The sequence below is a fragment of the Cyanistes caeruleus genome, chromosome Z (genome assembly GCF_971803275.1).
Source record: "Cyanistes caeruleus chromosome Z, bCyaCae1.hap1.1, whole genome shotgun sequence".
Classification (NCBI taxonomy): Eukaryota; Metazoa; Chordata; class Aves; order Passeriformes; family Paridae; genus Cyanistes; species Cyanistes caeruleus.
In genome coordinates this window covers 46,935,027-46,959,765 of record NC_141732.1, presented here as the reverse complement: position 1 = coordinate 46,959,765, position 24,739 = coordinate 46,935,027, and the positions used below count along the sequence as shown (strand labels likewise).

Genomic DNA, 24,739 nt, shown 5'->3' with positions numbered 1-24,739 from the left:
TCAGTTAACAGCCCACACTGTAGTTTTCAAAAGGTGAAAATACAGCTTTCAGCATTTAGAAAGAAAAAAACCCACACCACTAATCACAGTTTTTGCTCAATGTATACTGCTTTATGAATTGTTAACTAGAAAAAGAACAAGATTCTGACAAGATGAAACATGGCTATGAATATAATAAAGATTCCATAGACTGAAGTGAAAAAGCCCCAACAATTTAGTCTGCGTGTTCTCTCAGGAACAGATTGTTCTTGCAATTTAAGGTGTACAATGCAGTAGCCTACTTTATTATATTCTTTACCTGGCATTAATCTGCTGGAACATCTGATTAAATAAATTAACTACCTTTTTCAGTCTATGATTTAACCAGCTACTGGATTGGGGGTTTTTAGTCTGAGATGACAAAGATCAGTATGCTCAACAGCACATATTTTAAATGTATATCCAAAAATTGCCTTTCAAGAGTTGTTGTTAACAGTGTGTAGCCCCTCTCTGTTTTCCATCTTGTTCCTGGGAATAGGGAAACTGATGATTAGCTATGTAAGAGGAAAGCAATATCCTTTAAAATTTCGTTCTAGCTGGTTATGCTTTTACTTTATAGACATAAACTGGTCTTCACTATTGCTTGCAATATGGCAGCATTATAAGAGCACTGAGCCATAGCCCAGCATTAGGAACTAAGGACTGCCAAATAAAGGGCAAGAATACTGTGAGACAAGAGCCAGCCAGACAACCCTGCCTGCTTACCCTTCATCATCATTCTAGCAGCAAGGATGGCCAGAGAACAGACAGATGGCCCCTTCACTGCAGGAACAGGTGCAGCAGGTCGTCACAAAAATGGTGATGGTGACATGAAAAATTTTCTTGCAGACCACGGTGTAACTCAAATGCTTGTAAAAGACAGGCTTTAGCTTAAGAAAACCATTAGTTTTAGATCAACTAAAAGCCTTTACTGAGGTTTACCAGCTCTGGCTGTTTCTGTGTCCGTGTGTGAGCTGGACAAGTGCATGCACATGCAAAAGTGACAAAGAGGAAGGCTAGACACTAAGATGCCTCACAAGCCCAGTCTGAAAGTGTAATCACATTAAAAAAAGCTGCTGTTAACAAGCAGTGACTAACACTGGTCTGCCATAAAAGCTGAAAAAACTGGACATTATCCATATCTCCCTTCAAAGCAAAAGCTTTTTAGTAAAAAACATTGCTTTGGAGATACAGGTCTGAGCTTGCAGGTTTTTTCGAGAGAATGAAGGAGTTGCTAGGTGATGGTGAAGTGAGGCTATGACAGAATAAAACACACACACACTTAACCCAGCAGTGGATGGCAAATCCATCTTCCCTCACAGGGGTAAGTAAGTAGTCAAACAATGTTTTCTTGGTAGATGCTTCTCCAAATCATAGCGAAATTCTAATTAATCTAAATAATTTAAATGTAATTAAAAATTCTAATTAATCTAAATAATTAGAAAAATTAATTTTATAGCTAATCCTTGATATCTTGTTCTACCAAAAAATGTTGGTGGAAATTTACAGTAGGTGTCCATTTTTGTACACCTGTCTCTGAAAAAGCTCTTGCATCAACAGGCCCAGCAGGTGACAAACGTGGGTTGGGACGGATCTCCTTCCATACCATTGAGTTACGGGTAGCATAGGTATTTTGCATAAGAAATACAGCTCCCAAGAACTGACATGTATCAGGCTGGGGGGACAGAAGAGGAATCTCCAGGGGCATTTCATACCTGCATGGCATGCATCTCTGTGAAGCTGTGCACCTTTCTGTGCTCAGAAATCAGCCAGGGCTCCTGGAAGTCTGTCTCTTACTTTCTTTGTTTCCTTTGCACTGTTTATGTCCTCACAGCAAGAAGAAAACTAAATCTAGCTAAAAAGCATTCTTTCTTTCACTTTGAAGGCTTTTATGCATAAAACAGAGAGGAAGGGTGCAAGTGAACACGGAATGATTTGGGGTGGGAAACAAAGTAAAGAAAAAGAGCAAAAAAGGAAAGAAGGGAAGGGAGAGACTCAAGAAGAGACTGTGCACAATTGAAATGGGAGGAAAGAAGGAATGGGAAGTAGTAGTGGATAAAGAGCAAGGGAAACCAATAGAAGGAAAACACATGTTAACAGGAAACATACATAGGAAGTGATTTCTGCTTTGGTCTGCTAAAAACAGGCCTTTGGTGCCATTAAATTAGAACGGTCAAAAGGATACTGAGGGCAAGGGAAAAATATATTTAAAAAGTCAATAAAAAGCTGTTAGTTATATTGTAAGAAAGAAAGCAAAGGAAACAATATTTTTCCTTCCTTTAATTAAGGGGGAAAAAAAAGCAAAAAACCCCAGGCATATTTTAATACATCTCTGTGAGGAATACATTAAGTACAGCAATATTTGCAGATGGATCAATCTGAGCTACTAACTTTATGCACAGCTTTGGCTAAAACAAAAGCAACAAAACACACTGAAAAATTCAGCAAGATATTAAACACTGCTTCTACTATAGTACATGCTGTCAATATTGGGAAATGTCCTCCTGAACAGCTACTTCAAAAATATTGATCTTTAGTAGAAATGCTGGAAAAGCATATTTTAAAACCTGATCAGGCAACTAAGACTGAATTACTGTTCACATTTGTGATGACCCTCCAAATGGTCTTTTTCCAAACAAAACAGACACACATGGAAGTCAAGGTGCACACTGATCTATAGCAAAAGGTTACATTTGCATAGTCTATGTTCAGATAATTTGATGGTTACAAAAGGAACCTCTAAACTAAGGGATGCAGTCAAAGTAGCAAGATGTGAACCTCCACTTGGCAAAAGTCATGTTACACTGTTCTTGCAAACTGGACAAAGGAGTAAGTTTCAATTTGTTTCCAACTTCTGTTACCAGGGTCCAAAATTAGACTCATGGGATAAGAAGCCAAATCACAGTAAAGCAGAAAAGGTTTGAGTGAGTAAAGTTACCTCTGCAATACCTTTTTTTATAACAGAGAGCCTTTACCATGGGCACCTACTGCTCATGCACCTTTCTTTTACTCTGTCAATTATACCACACAAAAGAGCTCACAGATTAAAAAAAAACAGAAAATGCAAATGTTTTATGCATAGGTTTTTCTTCCAAGTCACATACAGGCTTAACTATAGGCCCTGAGATATAAACACAGGCCATCACTACTGTGATTTACATCTCATGACCACAGTTCCAGCAAACACCATTACAGTGTGAATTTTAGTACAGCAGTTTATAGGATCACAGACTGGCTTGGATTGGAAGAGATCTGAAAGATCATATTGTTGCAGCTCCACTGGCATAGCACCTTTCAGTAGGCCAGGCTGCTCAGAGCCCCCTCCAGCCTGACTTTGAACACTGACAGGGATGTGACAGTCACAAATTCTCTGGGCAACCAGTTCCAGTGTCCCATCACCCACATAGTAAAGAATTTCTTCCTAATATCTAATCTATCTTCTCCAGTTTAAAGCCATTAGCCTTTGCCCTTATCACTACACGGCCTTGTCAAAAGTCCCTTGCCAGCTTTCTTGTAGGCCCTCTTTAGGTACTGGAAGATGCAATAAAGTCTCCCTGGAGCTTTCTCTTTTCCAGGCTGAAAAATTCCAACTCTCTCAGCCTGTCTTTACAGGAGAGGTGCTCCAGACCTCTGATCATCTTTCTATATACCTTGCACTGGATGTGTTCATAGCAGTCTGGAGAGGGAAATTGTTGTCCTCCTACTTCTGCACTGACAGAAGTTGTTATTTGTATACAAACAAGATACTTCATATGAAAGTATTTCTATGACTGAAAGAACTTTGCATTCTCTCACTCTTATATTCATCCTACACTAGCAGAACTAGTCTGTGTATGCTCCACTGAAGCAGAGGAGTCCACTTATTGCTTTTTTGCACAGACCTCAGCCTCACTCTGTCTGTTGCAAGGTGCAAACATGAAGCACCACACTCAAAATGCAGTGCCTGAGGCCTCTGTTTCTTATCCCACAGAGGAGAAGACACCATATAGAGAGGCCTGAATTTTTCTCACACTGTTTCATCCTGGACATGATGACATAATTTCTAGCTACAAATATGTCATCTGTCAGGTTTGTTCCTTTGTGAACTCAGTGCAATTGGTAAAAAACTATTTTTTAGCATCTGGACTATCATTGTGATTTCAAACTATCTACAGTCCTGCTAGACATTTTCTAGCTTAATCTCCAAATTTCACCATTAACTATACTAATTCTCTCAGGATAACTTGAAACACATTTGTTCTTCCCATTTTGCAGCTTGTTGTTATATAATTCTTACCAGGAATATACATATTTAATAATAAGGGAAAAAATGCAGCATGATTCCTCCCCCCCCACGCCAACACCCAGTGTCAAAAGAAATTTATTAATATTTTTGAACATGAAGACATTCCATAAATACATTCCAAGTAGGCTTTTTGCAGAACACGCTGTTTTATCAGTGTTAAATTTGAGATAAAAGTCCAAGAGGCTGCCTTTGCAACTCATTAAATCAATGCTATTTTGACAGTATGCTGCAGTATGTGTGCTCCGATATGAGAAAGCTTCACCACTACCCTCATGCACTCTTCTCCCAATATAGCTTCCTGCTATCACTTGGCACCATGCACCATTATTTCCACTGGCCTGTAATATTTTCAGAAATGCAATGGTACTGCCAAGACTGACTAAGGCCCACATATACTCCTCCGAGTGTGTTTCTGGACAACATTTATAAAATATCTAGGAACAACTTTCAGTGTCACAAGAAATGTCTCAAAAATAAGAGAAGCAAGTTGTTTCTGAAGAAATGTGTTTCCCTTCCTGCATCACTACAGCCTTTGTGAAATTGCTTTGATGCTTGCCGCTTGCAGAATGTGATTTTTTTGATTGGGTTTTTAAATTTTAAAAAAAAGGGTTCTTGTGTCACAACTTGGACAAACCCCCCCACTTCTACTGCAGTAGCTTCAGAAATAACCTCATGGAATATGAAAACTAATCATAAGGAAACAATAGCATACCACTTTGTTAGTAAATACACATCTTAGTTTTGTTGCATTACCTATTAAGAATACAATAAAGTAGTACAAATCCAGTGTCTTCTAGTCAGAAAAAATTCAGCCCTCATGACTATTGTAATAGGTAAAAAAAACCAAAACAGTGAAAGCTGCTTTTATTATACATAAATAACATATATAATGTATATATAACACATACTTAAATAAAAGCAGTATTTATCCTCATATCATATATGGTGTCTCTCATCACCATTTCAGAGCATAAACAGTGAAAGCCTGAAGTATTTCACATCTCACACAGGAGCCAGGCTACACAGATCTCTGTAAATGTCACTCCAAACAAGTGTATTATCCAAGTCTCAAGAGAATAAGGAAAACCCAAAGATAAACACAAGAAGCAGAAGAGGTAGGTTCATCATTCCAGAAAATTACCTTGCCAGATAAAGTACAGGTAAGTGAGTTATTGATGCGTCTGTATGCAGTGCAAAAAAGCCAGGGGAAAACAATGTGTGGTTCTGCAACAGACTAGAAAATGGAAGGCTTTTTATCCACCATCCTCAACCTGATACTCACTCTCCCTACTAAGATTTTTCCACTGCTAAAACTTTTTATTGTCAAATGACATGTGTGAGTTACCACTAGTGCAGAACTCTACAACAGGCACTTTGTCTCTGGAATGATATTTAAGGAAATTCCTCAAGACAGAAATCTAGAGCTATCTCAAATGAAACTTTAAAAAGACTATTTTGTCTTGAAATAGTAGGTTTTGAAGCTGCATTTAGCATAGACTCAAAGTCCTGGATTTAAGAAATCATGGATTTGAAAAAAAGAGAAGGTCCCAGAGGCTGCATCTGCGATGTGCTGTAGCTCCAGACAGGGCTACCTGTGCCACACTTTATGAGAGGCCAGCAATAAGCACAGAGGAGACATATTTTTAAAACTCACAAAAGCAGCTCTGTGTCTTACAACCCCATATGAAAACAGGGTATTAACTGCACTTAGTACAATTGCTTCAGAACCAGAGCATGCCTCTTGAAGCACCATGGCAGATAAGAATCTTTATTTTTCCTTCTTTTGGTTGTCAGGCTTAACCATCAGTTTGCAAAGATCTGGAGTACAGCTTTGCCCGCCTTTCTTGATAGCTAAGGAAATCTGAAAAGAGAGTGCTTATTGGTTTCATGCCTGCACAGCAAAAATCTATTCGTGCTTCAACAGTGCAACTGGAAAGAGTATTTTTCAGTTTCAGTATCTGAGTTGCACAAAAAGTACATTAGGAATTCTAACATGCTTACAAGAAGGTTTCTTGAGTTGCAACTTCAAGGAGGGACTATGCACCTTAGCAAAAATGCCTGGATTTTCATGTAGCAGTGGGACATGTAGCAAGAAACAGAATCATTCATGTAGTTGAAGCACGCTTACAGGCCAAGAAACATGTAAAGTTTATACATTCAATACCACAGAATCCTGCAAGACGTGTTCAAGTTCTTACAGGATCAAAATAAAACCGAGGTGGGAGGAAAGTCACCCTAATTCACACATTTTCCAATAAAACGTTGCTTGAAATTACCTTCTTAACAGCCATCCCTCCAGCTCCATAATGTAATTCAAGATAGAAAAAGCTATACTGTAAGTACACACAAACTTGTGGTCAATCACCTCAATTTTACTAGAAACAAACAGGAATTTAAAAATACCACCGTTAAGAGCAGACTTTTGAAAATAGCATATGCTTTTCATCTCTGTAAAAGCACATTTTTAAGCCATTAGGCAGGCAAATTGGGATGAAAAGAAATACATAAAATATAAATCTTACCTGAGTTCAGAAAAACCCTTTATAAGTAAGCTGAATAATGCCTTTATACATGCACATAAAATTTGTACACATATATATATATTACGTGTTCTGTCTACATTATCTGTTACATACTACACCATCTAGCTATATTATGATGATCACGGAATGGTTTGGGTTGGAAAGGACCTTAAAGTTCAGCTATTTCCAATTCCCTGTCAAGGTCAGGAACACCTTCCACTAAATCAACAGCACACATACAGATAAAGCTTATAAAATACAATTTGTTGCTAACATGCAGTGGTAAACTGAAAAACATCCTCAACTGAACATAATATCAGAACTGTGAAATGGACAAGTAATTTGTTCCCATGTAACTCTAACAACAAAAAAGACACCTTTTTACTGAACAGGAGTATCAAAAGCAATAGGACACTATAAAATAATGGCATAATGAAGTTCTTACAGTATCTGAGATACAAAGCATATCAAAGCAAATTTAATACTGTATTTTTTTAAATCATGGCATAATATGAAATATGAATCAGGAGTAACAAGTAGCCTCTCCAACGCACAGCTGATGTTGGAAACCTGTGAATTTTCATTACGAGAAATTGACTGTAACTTAGTCTTATACGGTATTCAAATAAACAAAAATTTATCATGTGGCACTACAATAATGCTAGATCTGAGTGACTGTTGGCTTTCAAGTCTCTCTCTTTATTATAACAACTAAATAAACAAACTATTTTTCACTGCATTTTTGTAAGACTTTGATTAGCCAAAATTGCTGTCAATTAGTAGTATCCTTAAGCTGTATTGCTACACAGAAAGAAAAATAATCTTGTCAATAGGAGATACAGGAACTGCAGTGCCAACCATGTTTCATGGGCCACATCCAAATAAATCCAAATCTGGCTGAACAGAAATGGGAATTTCTCTTCCAAGTGGAACCAGGTATTTAGGGATACAGTTTGTCATTGTACACTGATTTTTAAAGATGACCACATGCTGATTTTTGATGTAAATTCAGCAAAACGCAACACAATTGAGATTATCTCATACATACAATTCCCAAATACTATTCCCAGCATACTTAAGAGTAATATTTTTTGCTACTGTTGTCAGTCACCTTTTCCAGCTGCTATCATGGCAACAAAGTCAAAACTGGAACAAATGGTATTTTTTCTTCTCACTCTACATTTAATACTCTCTACACACATCTAAAATGATGGTTCGCTGTCTCAGCATTAAGTTCACTAAAATATTTGCTTTCCCTGCAGAGAGATCTTCTCTTGAAGCTAAGGTAAACGAACAGATGGAAGCATCACAGACCTCCCAACACCACTGCTGGCTTTGCCAATTATTGCCTGAATACCAGGTCTGATTCTCACTTACGTGTACACAGTGCTGTGTGTCAAGAGAATGTGTGTGGCAGAACAGAATAGATCCCAATATTTCATAGGTACAAATAAGAAGTCACCTAATAGAATACAAGTCAGGAAATAAATGGTCAGGGCCCAGTAGACATCACAGACATTTTACTAGTGCAATCTGAGTCTGTGTGCTGCTGGCATCTCTGAGAAACCCTACAGCACAAGCAGGATCACAGGCTGCATTTGTTTATCCCACAGAGACAAGCAACAGGCTCTGCTCTCCTGCAGCACAGTGACAAAACACAGATGGAAACAAACAGGTGGAAATGGGCCTCAGTCGTGGGGTCTCACCCATCCCTGTCCTCGCTACACTGTGCTTCGGTTCTTGTTAGCCATTACAGTTCCAGCTCCTACAGCTTGCTTATTTAGTCCTTAAGAGTCTCTCACATGAAAGGCTGGACTTTTGGAATCCTCACTTCTGCCAGAAGGAGCTGCAGCAAATCAGTGGGTCTTACAGGGTTGGTTAGCCCTGATTTTCTCCTCATCTTTTGTCAATGTTTTAAGGGACAGCTTGTTGCAGAGGATTGACAATCTAAGTGCAAGCTTTTAATAAAAAATAAAAAACTTACATAGCCCAGGCCTTATGTGTTGCATTTCATGAAACGTTTTTACCTCCAGTGCCTTATACTTTGTAAAAAGCAAAAATCTACACAACCAGCACTGAGACTACAAGAACCAAATGTATATTGCTGAACTGTTCATTTCCAAATAACATCTATCTTCAATTCTTCAACAAAATGGGAAGTTGCATTTTGTGCTCTGTAAAACTTGCATTTGAAAATTTACATTTAATTTTAATGCTAAAGACATTGTGTCTAGCAAACCTCATAAAAGCTTTAAGAAAACCACTGAAGATTTTATTCCTCATCCTTCCAAGTTTGGGCATGCTCCTGCAAATCACAGCCTTCAGTGAATGAAAGACATACTATCATTCTCACTTTGTAGATTCATACTACACCATATTTCTCAGGGTTTGCAAAACCCATTCTAAATACCACTTACAGCTGATAGGTGGAAGTAACAAATTCACAGAATCAATGTTCATACTGAGTGTTTCTGAGGTCCCACAGAAAGACTCTGAACATACAACTCCCTGTATCAACAACTGCTGCTCATTTCAATTAGGCCAAACAATTAAGTCAAACTTTGTTTGCTTCCGACTTTTTCAGCCAAACTTTTGCTGCTTTTAAATGCAACAATCCCCACTGTGTCAAATGCACTCTGCAGAAAAAGATAAACAATTCTAAGAGCACTGCAAGCAAACATCCAAGTATTTCATGTGGTTGCTACTTAAACAGAGTTTAAACCCAAGCACTTACTAAATTCCAGCCAGTCACTTGCCACTAGGATCCTTAGAGATTATTGCAAATTAAAAATTAAATCTCATTTTTTTACTAAACCTACTTACTTACTCTGTCAAAGTACTTACTAAAAACACATTTCTAGCAGATTTCATGTCATTTGTGATACTTTAGCACAAGAGTAAGAACGTTGAAAACAGAGAAAAATGTTTCAACAAACAACCCCTGAAAGTAATTTATATCCCTGTAATTACACCTCAAGTTTGAAGTTAAACTTTTTCTGCTTTGAAGATCTATGTAAAAATCAAGAAATTGCTCAATAGCAACCAACAAAAATATCCTAAAGCATCTTTTGTTTTTAACTCAACATTTATGAACCACACTTCTTGTCATGGACTTTACCACCATTTATTTGCAGGTAAACAATATCCTTCTATTAATGTAATGCTGTGACAAAAAAAAACTTCAAAGAAACCCAAACAAAAATAAAAAAAAAAAAACCAAAAAACAATTCAAACTAAAAGCCCCCAATCAAACAAACAAAACAAACTAAGAGACAAACAAAAATCCCCAAAACAAAACTCCCCACAGCCAAAACAAAACCAAAAACCCCCAACAAACCAACAACTCAAAGCCAAGCAAAAAACTTATAACTTATTTCCTACTACAGTCTGATATTGTACATCTAACTTCATCTAAAATCATGACTGGCATTTTAACCTCCCATTTAACTGTACTAAACAGACGATGTACTTGTGTGCTTCCATACTTGCCAAAGGCAATGGTGCTGTCCTGATACTCCACATTAAGTCAGAAATATCTTAATAACAGAAATAACATCAAGACTGAGGGAACTTCAGGTAATATTTGTTAACTACATAAATTCAGCACAAAGTTCTACAATGCATGTACGACCAGCATATGAACAGCCCAGATAATTTCAGATGAAAATGAACTGAATATGATTATTTTAGATTTACACTTTTCCTCGAACCACAAGCAACTACATGAAAGTCCCCCTAAGTTTTGGAAAAAAATATAAGCAGCTCGACTCTGCTGTGTCCTCGTGACTTCCAAGACCTTTCTGACCACAAAATCAGCCTAGTACAGGGATGCAGTCATAAACGGGTAAAATTCAGCTCCAGTAAGAGCTGCAATAATGCCATGCATGGGAAAAGTTTAAAAGATGTCTTATCTTAATTACTATGGCTTATGTTTCTGAAATAAATCACTCCATTGTTTTTAGTAGCCTGTCTAAGGGTGATGGAAAAAAAAAACCAACACAAAACCAAACTAAACATGAGCATTTTCCTTGTAAAAGGCAAATGTACAATCTAAATTGGATTATGACTTGGCAATATATGCTATTATTTTTAAAAAAATAAGTGTAACAAATTAGCTACCAATACCAATTAGTACAGATGGGGTTTTTTGTCCTACAATTCACACTGCCTTAATTTAACAAAAGAGATATTTGCTTCCTAGTAACTTTTTTGCTAAAATAGAAGTTCTAATTACTCAAATACAACCTGATGTGAGAAGAATGAAACGTACAAAGCTACACTCCTTTTTATGGTGTCACACCCCAACCAAAGAGATCAGACAGCCCTTCAATCCCAAGTGGCTTTCACTACTCTTTTTTAAGTTTAACATAGACCCAAACCAGGCACACACTATGGATGTGCATCAGTTCTCTGTGGTACCACATTACACATCCCCCAGACACCAAGGTCCTCGCCATCAGTCACCTGCATCAACGCTGCAATGTTGCCTGATGCTGTCCCTGCAGCACATCTGCCCACACCACTGTGCACAAGGTTGATTTAGGGCACTGGCAAGACTGCCATTGGGAAAACAGCTAGCAAGGGCCAGAGGGGTCCTTGCCCACATGACAGAAATGCAGGAAGTACGGAAAAGCCATGACCTGGTAGAAGACCCATTTCAATCAGTGTACGAGGTTTCACCTGTACACCACAGGTTTCAGATTACTGTTGCTGCAGATTGCAACATGGAACTTGGAACCATGATCCAAGTCACAAGACAAACAATATCAAGATGACAAAAAGTGGTTACCTTTAATGAAGGTCCCTCATATGCAAATATGGTGAAATGGACACGTAATAAAGGACACTGACAATTTTGTAAGTTTTAAAAAATTAGCATACTTAACAGAAATCATCCAATTAGAGGAATAGTAAATTAAGTAATCCCTCCACTTTTGGTTCTGCCCCTATTTAAACCCCCTCTACCTCCCCAGCTCCTAACCACACATTTTATTATGTCTGTGATACTTGGAGAAAATGAGATGTCCTTGGCCCACTACAGAGGCAAGATTAAATAAGATTCCATGAAGGTTAGCTTGTTGCTCTAAAACCTAAGTGAAGGGGTAGGACAGTACTACAGCTAGTTAAGGAGCTATATAACTATGTAATAGTAGTCTAGAGAGCTATGATTATATAGAAAATTTGCAAAAAGCAAAAATCTTTTTAGCATCAGTGATAAGATGCAAAGGGCAATTTTGAATTACAGATAGTTTGTGCAGTGTATATGCACAGAGTGTAAGGAATCAAGATGAGTGATGAAGGTAACTGCACTTAGTAACTGTGCACACGTTCATGGCTGCTTACTAGTTAATAATTGACCTCCACATATGGTCAAACAGCTGATAAAAAATTATCACTTACATCACAGGTAAATAAATTCAAGTACCAAAAAATATGAGGTAGGATATTCCTGTGATACACAACTGCTTTGGCACCAAAGTCACAGTTTCATCACAAATGCACTTAAACTACAGCAACCTTTCTTGAGCACGTTCAAAGAAGAAAATTACTATAAGAATCCTTACACAACATTTCCTCTGGAGAAACTATGGCCAAGAGGGTACTGATCTCAGATGATCAGCTTGATATGTCAACCCTCTGCCATGTAGAGCTCCTGTCACTTCTGTGACATAAAGCACATGAAACAGAAGCTGGGTAGGTTCAAATACTCATCAAAAGTAGGAAAAGACTTATAAACTCAGAAGTCAGTAACATGCAAGACATGTTCTGTTTGGGCTTTAGTACAACAGACTTCAGACCCCAAAGAAATATAGCCAAATCTAGGTGCTGGAGCTCCCAGAGACCAAGCATATGATGGCTCTTGTTTCCATTTTAAACTACATTTAAAATTATTTCTATAGTATGAAAACTGCTAATGTACATTGCTATCTCTGTGTTTAAGCAATCTCCTTCCTTGGTATTGCACCGAACGTTTGTCTTACAACACTATCAGTCTCCCACAGCAAGCAGAGTATCTTTTAAAACTAGGGGTGAGACAAATGCATGTCACAGATTCCCCTTTAGAAACAAGCCTATAAAAAGTCAGAATACTAATCAGCAAAGCAATAATTTAGTGACTTACTGGGTTGCTACTGAAAAGGGGAAGTGAATTGATCAGTTCAGCTGCTAGCAAAACGCAGTGATCTGAAGCTGGGAACCAGTAACTCTGAAGTGTAGTTCCAAATATGTTTCTTCTTTTGTCCCGAAGCTCTGTGTGCTCACTTTTGTTAATAACAGCACAACAGGAAGGCCTGTGCTCACATAATTATAACAATAATAACAACCTGGTCTGCTGAGGTAAGAAGGAAAAAATGAAGGAAACATTGCCCTCATTGCAGGCTGTATGGGCTGTAGGTGACTCAAAGTATTCATTTGCTGCTCAAAGCTTCCAGTTTTGCTACTCTGCTATAAAGAGGCAGTCAAATAACACAGGCAGTCCTAGATCTGTCTGTTAGCAGTAACACTTCATACTCCAACACAAGTGTATGAAAACCACAACTTAAGTCACACCTAGATAGACACCAAGACACAACAAAACCTGCTATGTTCTCTAGCAGGATAGAAACCTAGAGAAAGAGAACTAATCTTGTAAACACTAAACAAAGGCCTGGGACAGCCATACAAAACACCCAGACCTGCTAGACACTCTTTCTTGGCTATTTTGCATGAGAACACCACAGTACACTGAATCTACTCTTTCATATGCAGACAATTAAAATACTTCTCCACAGACAGGTCAAAATTAGTTGCCTGTGTTCCACATAATTCCTGACAGAGCTTGGGACAGAGCAGAGATGACAGCTTACAATACTCCAAGACTTAATTAAAGCTTTGCAGGCTAACAAGTAGGACAGTCCTCCTACTATTGGAGTTTTGGGGTTTTTTCCCCAAAAACTTAAGCATAAGACTTTAAAGTCTCTTGTTTCACATTTCTTATGTTATTCATACATTTCTTATGTTATTCATAAGAATAAGAAATACATTTCAGATGAGAAGCAGTATGTGAACCATCTTAACCTAAATATTTGTAATTTATGTATAATACAAATTTACATATTGTATAATATATATAATTATATTATATAATTCTATATAATATAATTATATGTAATATAATTTATATTAATAGTTATAAACATCCCATTCCTTAGATCTGGCTCTGAAAATACATTTTTTTAAAAACAGATTTGTTCAACAGTGAACATTTCAGCAGGTACTCCCATATAAATGATTCAAAAATAATTTGCAGTTCACATTGTCAGTTAAGACCTTCTTCTGATTGGCTTGTTTTATTGAAGAGGTCTCAGACTCCTCCTTCACATCAACACTAAAACTTTGCATTGTTTTGTCTAGTCATATCAGAATAATAGAAGATCTCTTCAAACTACACAGGTATTTGTGCTTCAATTTTAGGTACTTTTAATATCTTTTACTAAGATTCCATTATTTGTACCCCTGTAGTAACATTCTGTGTGTTGCTCTTCTGCCTAGAAAACAGACACATTTTAAAGAATGCCATCTCTACTTTCTCCATAAACTAAGAATCATCACACTGACAGGCCTGAAGATTTAAGTCTGAGAAGCACTACATCTCTGTATGCAAGCAGCACCACAAATCTCAGCAGAAGTCTAACAATCACAGAAAAAGTGATCAGAAAGACTATGACCCTGACTCATCCACATTCCCAGTAGTTCAAAATTATTTCTAGTGGAAAGACCACCAAAGCCTCTAAGCAAGGTAAGTTTCCAATTTAGATTTGTATAGCTCCTGAGAAATAAATAATAACATTCTTTCCATTGCAGTACTTAAGAGTCCTACTACAGCAATCTATGAATAGCTGGCAGAAAAGTTTATAGTGTAAACAAAAACTGATAACATTAAACATACAAGTATCATTATTTAACAAGATGACTTCATTACGTCATCATGTTTGTACTAAAAACAAAACCAGAAATTGCGGACTCCCATGAGAAGATTTACTGTTTTCTAGCCAAAAAGCTCTTAACAATACTTCCTTTGTTTTCATGTTGACCAAAGTGACTAAACTTGGTGGACATATCTCTTCCCTCCCAGGAGCTTCCATTACCATTCAAAATGTGAAAGTTTCTTTTCTTCAAAGCTATGTGGGGTGTAAAGAGCTAAAGTACCAGTCCCTCAAAGGCTTCTCTGTGTGCTGGCCTTCATGCCCTGTCACATACCTTATACAGTTACCCATACTGACTTGCACACCACTCAAAATCAAGCAAAGACACGAGTTTTGGCAGAAGCTAGGAACCCAGTTTTGTCATAAAGCTGTGCTCCTTCATGCACAGTGAGACACGTGAGCTTTCTTCTCTGCAGGCTACTTGTTTAACCACAGGAGCACCACAGAATCTCTCTGCAGCCGGGTGACCAGAAGCTGGGTCAGCTGAGTAAGAGACAATCGCCACACCATCCCCACTGCTCAGTGAAGAATCTCACATAAAACATAACACAAAGAAATGCAGAGATCTCAATCAGCACCTGCAGGTGTGGACCTGCTGGTTATGCATTGAACAATGAAGAGAGTAAAGATATAGTGATCTCTACCTTGACTCATACTCCAAAAGACTACTCTCATGGCAACATCTCTAACAGCCTAGAAGGCAATTTTCACCCTCCATTCTCAGATAAATCTCTTCTAATATGGTCAGCCAACATACTGGAGAGAAAAGGCTGATTGGACTATATATTTTCTTAGCAATGTTTTGTTAGAATTATGCATACATAAATATTTGTGTATTCAGACAAAACAATAGCAAGTTCTCAAATTTGTAAAACCCTAGAGGAAGAGAAACAGACGCTAACAGATCACAACACCACTGATTCATCCCTTGACAGAGTTCTCAATATCAAATTTGACACTGAAGTAACTAAGTAATACAGTGATCCAAAAAACTTAACTCAGACAGCACTACTGAAAATGAAGTTCAGTGTTCTTTTCTGAGACAGTTTCAATTCTGTGTAGTGCTCCCTGCCAGACTCAACATGGCCATGGCCTTGGCTTTGATGGGCCTTGGCTTTGATGGCCACTGCATTACTCTTGTCAAAAAGCTCTGACTCATGACACATTAAGACTTTAATTAGGTATAAAAGGGGAGAGCATCTGCAGACACCAGGAAGTTAGCTTAGCAGTAACTGGGAAATCCCATAATCTTACCATTTAGCTCAATCATCCTTTGAAGATTTTCAATATAGCTCTAATAGGAGCCCCACAAATTTCTCAGAACCCTTTCAATTACATCTTTACAGCTTGGGTTAGAGGAGGTACATAGCCATGAAGACTGTTCTTCTGACGCAAAATAAATATTTTCCTTAATCTTCTAATTGGAGATAGACAGAAATGGTAGCTGCAACGGATTTTTACACTATCCAAATAAAAACCTGGCTTCTTCCAAATTTTCTGGCTCATGACTGTTAAAAATGTTTTACCAGCAACCGAGTTCACTTGGGCAAACAAAAAAGACAAACAAAAAACCTACATTTCCCAAATTGTCTAAGGCAGCAAATTACAAACTTCCCTCCAAGTCACCCAGAAATCAGCAGAAATCTTCAGAAAACCAACAAAAGATCATTTGACATATAGCCTGTGACCCTATTACTGTCATTAGTAATGAGCAAACCACAGTTTGAGATGTGCTATCTCATTCAGTTAGGCCTCTTCACAAACTGAAAGTAAATCAGCCTTAGATTTTTTAGGGAAGAAACAACAGTTTGCAGTGAATCCAAGAGCAAATATTTATTGGTTCTCGTGGTCCAGTGGCTAATGGCAGGAGACTTCTCAAGATTTTCCATAACTAAATGGCAATGCCATTTCAGCACTGGGAAACTTTTCTACACATGCCAGTCAGCAAGAGCTGCAGACACAGACCAGAGGCCAGCACAGGCTGCCAGCCTCAGTACAGACCTGGTACTGCCATGCTGCTGCTGGTATCTCCCTGATCCCCCCGATGCTGCTGCTGGGAATAGCTACCCTGAGACCTGGAGAGTGACAGGCACACCCCTCCTACAATTAATCACAGAATCATAGAATGGTTTGGATTGAAAACATTCTTGAACATTATCTAGTTCCAACCACACTAGCCACAGGCAGGGACACCTTCCACCAGACCAGGTTGCTCAATGCCCCATCCAACCTGGCCTTGAACACTTTCAGGGACAGAGCATCCACTGTTTCTCTGAACAACCCTCTCCAGTGCCTCATCACCCTCACAGTAAAGAATTTATTTGTAATAGCTAAACTAAACCTACCCTCTTTCAGTTTAAAGCCATTCCCCACTGTTGTATTGCTAAATTACCTCGTCAAGGGTCCCTCCTCACTAGCTCTCTTGCAGGCCCCCTTTAGGTACTGGAAGGCTTCTCTAAGGTCTCACAAGAACCTTCTTTTTTTTCGGGCTGAACATCCCTAACTTGTTCAGCTTGTCTTCATAGGAGAGTTTTTCCAGCCCCCACATCATCTTCATGGCCCTCCTCCTGAATCTCCAGCAGTTCCATGTCCTTCCTGTGCTGGGCCCCAGAGCTGATGCAGCCCTGCAGGTGGGGTCTCAGCAGAGCAGAGCAGAGGGGCAGAATCCCCTCCCTGGACCTGCTGCCCACGCTGCTCTGGATGCAGCCCAGGATGTGGTTAGGTCTCTGGGCTGCAAGCACACGTTGCTGGGTCATGTCCAGCCTCTCATCAACCAGCAGCCCCAAGCCCTTCTCTCCAGGTCTGCTCTTGATCCATTCTCCTCCCAGCCTGTACTTGTGCTTGGAATTGCCACAATCCCCATGCAGGACACTGCACTTGGACTTGTTGATCTATGTGAGGTTCACATGAGGTTCTGAAGCCAGTCACAGTCCCACTGGACACCATCCCTGCTCTCCAGCATGTTGACACCACCACACAGCTTGGTGCTGCCACGCAGCTGCTGAGGGTGCTTGCCATCCCACAGTCCCTGTCACCAACAAAGCTGTTAAATAGCTCTGGTCCCAAAACCAGCCCCTGGGGACACCACTCGCCACTGCCCTCCACTTGGACATTGAGCCATTGCCCACAGCTCTGAGTGATCATCCAGCCAATTCCTTATCTAACAAGTGGTCCACCTGCCAAATCCATGTTTCTTCAGAGACAAGGAATAGTGGCAATGTTTTGTGTAAGTCTGGGTAGGTAGTGTCTGTTGCTCTTCAGTACCAATTCTATAACCCTTTTAGAGAAGGCTATCAAATTTTCCAGGCACAGTTTGCCCTTAGTGAAGCTATGTTGGCTGGCACAAAACATATCCTTATTTTCCATGTGCCTGAGCACATTCCCAGGAGGATCTATGCCCTGATTTTGCTGGGCACAGAGGTGAGACTTACTGGCCTGTAGCTCCCCTGTAGTTAAGTTATCATCTAGCTGCATGGATGTTTCCTCTGGCATTTAGCTGATTCACACTGGTGCTCAGGCCAAGAGCTGATTGTGAAAATAAATGCACCGGGAGAAAAAACAACAAAACAACAAATTACTTTCACAGATAGTGAAGGATGGGAATCTCTGTATACAGTGTGAGGAGAATCCAGTCCATTCCCTCCCTTGGCAGGCACTGAGCTGACCATGGGCATTGATACAGAGTAGTAAAAGTAGATAATTTTGCTATAAAGTAGCAGCAACATGAGGGGGGCGGGGGGGGGGGGGGAAGAAAAAAAGAGAAAAAAAAGCCCTGATGGGCACAGAAAGTGAGATGTGAGATGCATCTCAGGCTGCAGACGAGGCTGTACCAAGCCAGTGAAAGCAAGCAGTAAGTTTCTCTCTGTTGACTAGATTAAATGAACACCAACAGCAATTTCACATGCTCAATCATCTTCTCAAGAGCAAGAGAAACTATAACGTCTCAGTCTATGAATTCCCCTTCTCTTACACCTGTCCCCTGCTCTTTACACCCACCACAGCACAACCCCACAAATGCAGGTTGAACCTGCAAATCGCCCCAGCTGAAGAGCCAATTGAAGGACAGCTGCCCTTCACACTGGCTTCTCTTGTTCTTGCAAAGTTATTTTTAATTCAGATCCGTTCAGTGATCCGATATTATCACAAAGCCTTACCAACAGTTGTGCAACCACAGCCAAAACAGTGGCAAGCTGCCACAACAGTTGTAGCATTTTCAGTCAGGTTTGTTTGGTGCTGAAGGCAACACCTCGTTAAACTGCGCTGCTCACCAAGCTGTAATGTTAAATGGCAGCAGTTTTCTTCAGCTCAAACAGCACAGTTAAGGTTCTGGAGCTGTTAACAAGGCTTAATAACAGCCAGCTTTACACCAAGATTTCTGCTGTTGAAGGGTATTGATTTTAAGTATTTGTGTGATCAAAGGATCTCTATATTTGTGTTCATAATGAATAATATACTAAAAGCTTCACATAAGGACATCAACACAGACTTGTCAATTTGTATTTTCCCTTGCCAAAACGCTGCCAGCTCCTAAGTTTGCGTAAAGATAAAAGGAGCCACATGGAACCTGATTCCAGAAGCCTGATACTTTTTTTCATAGGATTAGTTTTACGATTCACAGTGAGCTGCCTCCTTTAGAAGAGGATAAAAATCATCTTACCAACACTGGGTTTTGATCTGCAGTCACACACTTCTTATACAGCACTGAATGAATTTTTCAGCTTCTGTGCCTCAGCTCCAGGGTGTCTAATGTGTGTATTCTCTGGTCTTAAAGAGACATTTTAAAAGGTATATCACTATCTCTAGTGTTTAAAATACTGCAGTAACAAGGATCACATAAAAAACCCAAAGAGTATCAAACAGGAGGTTGGCCAGGTGGTATGCAATCACAAAATGCATGAATCTTGAGCTAAAAGAGCTATCAAAAAAATGAGCACAGCTAATAAAATGGCCATCATCCAGATCTGGCTTTACTAAACAGAAGCATCCTATGACTATGCAAATGCACAGCACCACAAAAAATTTTCCAACTAACTAAGTTTTTGATTATGATGCAGATCATAGCTGTGACCCACTGAAGAAACTACTGTGAGCTTACTCTTGCTTTTAGTTTCTAAAAATTTCATATTTCAAAATATAAAACACAAGCACATCTAGACAATAGTGACAATATACAAGGCACTTGCAACACTTGCAACGTCCTCCTACTTCACTGATGACGAGCAAAACAGACCAGCTTTACTGCAAGGAAGAAATAACAATAAAATGGTAAATTGTACCTTGCAACAGCTTGATACAGTTTTCTAGTCACAACTGGAAAAGGAAAAGGGAATGTAAAAAAAATGGAATTTCCAGCTCACTGAAGGAGGGCTTCAAGTTTCTTGCTCACATACGAGGAAAAAGGCTCTTTCGGGACTGGACAAATGTGAAGAATGAAACAACACATGTGACCACATAACCACAGCAGGAATCTGCAATGACAAATCAGACACTTGATCTATTTAGAAAAAATAAAATTCAGCGTATCAGTGGTGTGAGCCCATAACAAGTAGTGAGTACAAAACTGGTTCAAATACAAATTACACTTAGAGAAGGAATGGCCTTCAATGTACCTAGCATTGAATGACAGGGTATCCAGCAGAGAAGACATGAAGACCGTGTTCCCAATTCCTGCTTGCTTCTGCCAGCAAAAGCTTAACTTAAAAAAGCATTTAATTGCCGTTAACTTGTGTAGAGCTTGCTATGAAGCAATATGTGGTTTTAATCAATAAAACATGTACCCAACTGCTCATCAATATGCTCCTAAATGCATATTTTATTTTGCTTGATCACTGAAGTTTACTCTTTAGCTTCTACAATATATAAATTTCAAATATGGCATCACGTAACTACAAGAAGTAAAATCATAGAATCATTTAAGTTGAAGAAAACACTTAAGGTCACAGAGTCCAGCTGTTAACCTGAACGTGCCCAGTCCACCACTGATCCATATCTACCCATCTTTTGAAAGTGTCCAGGCACAATGACTCAACTATTGCCCTAGACACTCTCCTCTAACATCTGACCACCCTTTCAGCCAAGAAATTTTCCTTAATGCCTTATCTAAACCTTCCTCAGCTTAAGGCCTTTTCCTTTTGCCCAGTTGCTTCTTACATGGGAGAACAGAATGACCCCCACTTGGCTACACCCTCCTTTCAGCCTCCTTTGCACTCCCCTGAGCCGCCTTTCCTCCAGGCCAAACAATCCCAGCTCCCTCAGCCCTTCTCACAGAAGAAGTGAGAAGCTTGTGCTCCAGACCCTTCACCACCTCTGTTGCCCTTCTCTGGACATGCTCCAGCACCTCAATGTCTGTCCTGCAGTGAGGGGCCCCAAACCAAGCACAGGATTTGAGTTGCAACCTCACCAGTGCTGCATGCAGGGGGACAACCCCTGTCCTGGCTCTGCTGGCCACACCACTGCTGGTACAGGCCAGCATGCCAGTAGCCTTCTTGGCCACCTGGGCACAGCTGGCTCATGTTCAGCTGCTGTCACAAGCACCCCCAGGTCCTTTTCTGTTGGACCCCTTTGGAGCCACTCTGCATCAGCCTGTAGCATTTGATGGAGCGGTTGTAACCCAAGTGCAGGACCTGGTATGGCATGTTGAACCTCATAGCCCCAGCCTTGCCCATCATTCCAGCCTGTCCAGATCCCTCTGCAGAGCCTGTCTACCCTCAAGCAGATCAACACTCCCACCCAGCTTGGTGTTGCCTGCAAACTTACTGAGGGTATACTTGATCCTCATCCAGACCATCAATAAAAATCTTAAAGATTCACTGAGCCCTGGGAAACATCCCTTGTGACCAGCCACCAGCTGGATGTAACTCCATTTACCACCACTCCCTGAGCCTGGCCATCAAGCCAGCTGTTCTAACCAGCAAAGAGAGCAGCTGCACAAGCCCTGGGTTGCCAGCTTCTCCAGGGGAATGCTGTGAGAGACAGTATCAAAGGTTTCAGTCCATGTAGCCTTCATCCACAGCCTTTCCCTCAACCACCAAGCAGGTCACCGCCTCATAGGAGGTGGTCATGTAACCAAAGCAATCACACTGCAACACCAAGTATACATTCCTCAATCACCGTGTAAGACAAATCTTTAGGCAAGCTCTCCACAATTGCTAGCACAGCACTGTATTGCACAGGGTGCTGAAAAGGGCATGGAAGCTGTGCCAGCTCTTATCTGCCCTTAAAACCAAAACGTGAGCTGGGGGGAAAGGGGGATACCTTGTGCCTTGTAAACAGCTGCCCAAGGAAAGGTTGTTGCCAGCATCTACTCTAAAGTAGCCAAGAATGCCAACACACCTAATGTGCCTTGGTTACACAGAATATAATATAAACACACACTGATTAGGTACAGTACGTCCAGGACTAGAAGAATTGGTAAGCACATTTTCAACAGTACATGCAGCACACTACATAACCACAGAGAAAACAGTTTTTATAGTTTCTAGCCCATCCTACTGCTGTCAAAAGTAAAAAAATAAACCCTTTAGCTCCCTACAGGATAGATAAGGAACAGAGAAATCAACACCATTCCACAAACACACTGTGGGGGTTTACCCTATTACAGTAAAACATGTGAGCAAATTCTTATTCTTAGGCACATGTTTCAATTCTTCCAATATCAAGAATATCCAAATATATAACTAAAGACTGCCTTTAATTAGCACCCAATGAACTTGGAGAAAGAAACCTCCTGCTGCTTTTAATGGTTTAAGGATAAATTCCTAGATGTAGAATATGATTTTCAACTCCCTGTTTTCTCTAATAGCAGGAAGGGATGAATCAAGGAAAGAGATGTAATACAGTAAAATAAAAATAATTAAGAGGAACATTTTTACAATCTTGTTTAATTTTCTCCCAATAAATTAATTATTAGACACTGATCTTTAAGAGCAAAAGTCATTTGAATAATTGTGTTTTATTTTGGTTTTATTTATTTCAAAACTGAATCAGTTTTGAAACACCTATAAGGAAAATACCCAATAGATTATGAATAGGAAAAAATATTTGGGTGGAGAAAGAGATGTGACAAACTAGGTATTATTTATGTTTTGGAAGAGTCAGAGTAACAACTACATTAGGCATGCACCAGAACATGCATTCTCCACTTTGAAAATGGATGAATTCTGAGACACAATTTAATGAACTTCATTAAAAAGCATCTCCACCATAATCAACTATGAAACAAACATCCAATAAATTTACATTGCTGCATAAAAAAAGTGCAGTGGGTGCTACAACACATACTCAAAAATTTCACAGCTGCCAGTGCTCCTTACGGTAGATTCATTTTAAGAAGAATTTTTGTGGTTTTAACATTGATCTAGGCCCTCTTCACCTTACATTATCCAAATGTTAGTGCCAAATCACCTACATAAATACGTGACTCCAATAAAACAAAAGGAATGAACCCTCTGTTTCTTCACCTGAAGCAATATCCTTTCAGAAGCAACATGAAACGAGTATATTTACATTTCCTTAGGGAGTGATAACAACACTAAGTTATCAATACCAACACTAAGTTTTCCTAAAGCAACAGCATGTACCACAGCTTTTAAAAGGCACCACTGAAGAGAAAAGAGTGGGGGCAGAGGATAACTCACAAACCTTTGATCACCTAAGCAAAGTATTGGAGGGATTGCTACTTTACAGAAGTCACTTCACGGTACCGACAGGTAAATCTACTATTTAAAGACTTTACAGCTCTACAGACCCTATTGAGGAAAATCAGCCTCTCGGGCAGAAAGGTCTCGGTCCAGCCCCGCTCTCCCCGCAGCGCCCAGCCGGACCTCCACGGGGATGGGCTGCGCGCACCTGGAAAAGCCCCTTCAGCTGCAGCAGAGCTCAATTCCGGAATGGCCAGCGCCTCAGGCATGCAGCAATCTACCTCCCACCATACCCCCACATGCCTTTGGGTGCTCTTTTTCCTTAAAGTGATGCGATCCCACAATCAAGAGACTGAAAAGTCCGTGGAAGTTCAAAGAAAAATCTCCCCCCTCCCAAAAGGAAGACAGACGGACAGACAGACCGACCGACCGACCGACACACACACACACACACACAGAGAGGACAGGAACGAGACACGTTTTCGCCGGTCCTTCAGGCCTGGGTGCCGCGGGGCTCCCAGCGGGGCCAGGGACCCGCGGCTCAGCACTCGCCCCAGCCCGGCTCGGGGGCCCCGCCGCCCTCCGCCTTCCCCCCAGCCCTCCCCCTGGGGCCGGATAGAGCAGCACTAAAAACATGATCAGACAAACCCGGAGAGCCCGCGCCGCAGTCCCCGGGCACGCCGCGCCCGCAGCAGGGGACACACGGCGGGGCAGGGCAGGGCAGGGCAGGGCAGGGCAGGGCAAGCTCCGCGCTGCCTGCGGCCGGACCGGCACCGGGACCGGCACCGGCACCGGCACCGCTCCTGCGGGGCGTCCCCTGTCCGCCGGCGCCCCGCCGAGCACGCCGAGGCCGGACACGGGAGCGAGCTGCCGCCCCCGGCGCTCCCGGCCGGCACTGCCGCGCCCGCTCTCCTCCAGCGGCAGATGACGGCGGGAGGCGGCGCCGAGGGACGGCTCCTCCCGCCGCCGGCTCCTCCCTCCCGCCCGGCCCGGGGCCCGGCGCCGGGACCACCCGCTGGGCGTCCGGAGAGCCTTCCCCGCCCGTCCCCGCCGCCCCGGCCGCCTCCCCTCGCCCTGCGGACGAGGGCGCTCTGGGAGCTGGTTTGCGGCAGGGCCGGGGAGCAGCTGGGCTCGCGGTCCCGGCTCCGCAGGAGACGCGGCTGCCGGGAGTGCGCCGGGCTCCGTGCCGCTCGGGGGCCGTGCTGCTGCACGGAGAGTGACGGCACCTCTTGGCCCGTTTGCGACAGGGAGGCTCCGGCTCACACTAAGAAATTTATTCCTAACTAAATTTCCTCTCTTTCAGTTTGTACC

At 41.0% G+C, this 24,739-nt stretch overlaps 1 protein-coding gene across 6 annotated transcripts in view; it reads right to left on the bottom strand.

Annotated features, from left to right (window-relative positions):
- Nucleotides 1–24,334, bottom strand: part of PIP5K1B (phosphatidylinositol-4-phosphate 5-kinase type 1 beta) — a 103,605-nt gene extending 79,271 nt beyond the window's left edge. The window contains exons 1-4 of one of the 6 annotated variants that reach the window (XM_086868022.1): nucleotides 24,077–24,325; nucleotides 20,066–20,257; nucleotides 19,447–19,553; nucleotides 18,221–18,314 (exon numbers count right to left, since the gene is read on the bottom strand). The gene's annotated coding sequence lies outside the window, so the exon portion shown is untranslated. Of the gene's footprint in view, nucleotides 1–18,220; nucleotides 18,315–19,446; nucleotides 20,258–20,398; nucleotides 22,089–23,535; nucleotides 23,680–24,076 lie in introns of those variants that run through there. The other 5 variants (XM_086868023.1, XM_086868025.1, XM_023943583.2 and 2 more) reach the window with 5 other exon arrangements.
- Between the last annotated feature and the right edge of the window lie 405 nt (nucleotides 24,335–24,739).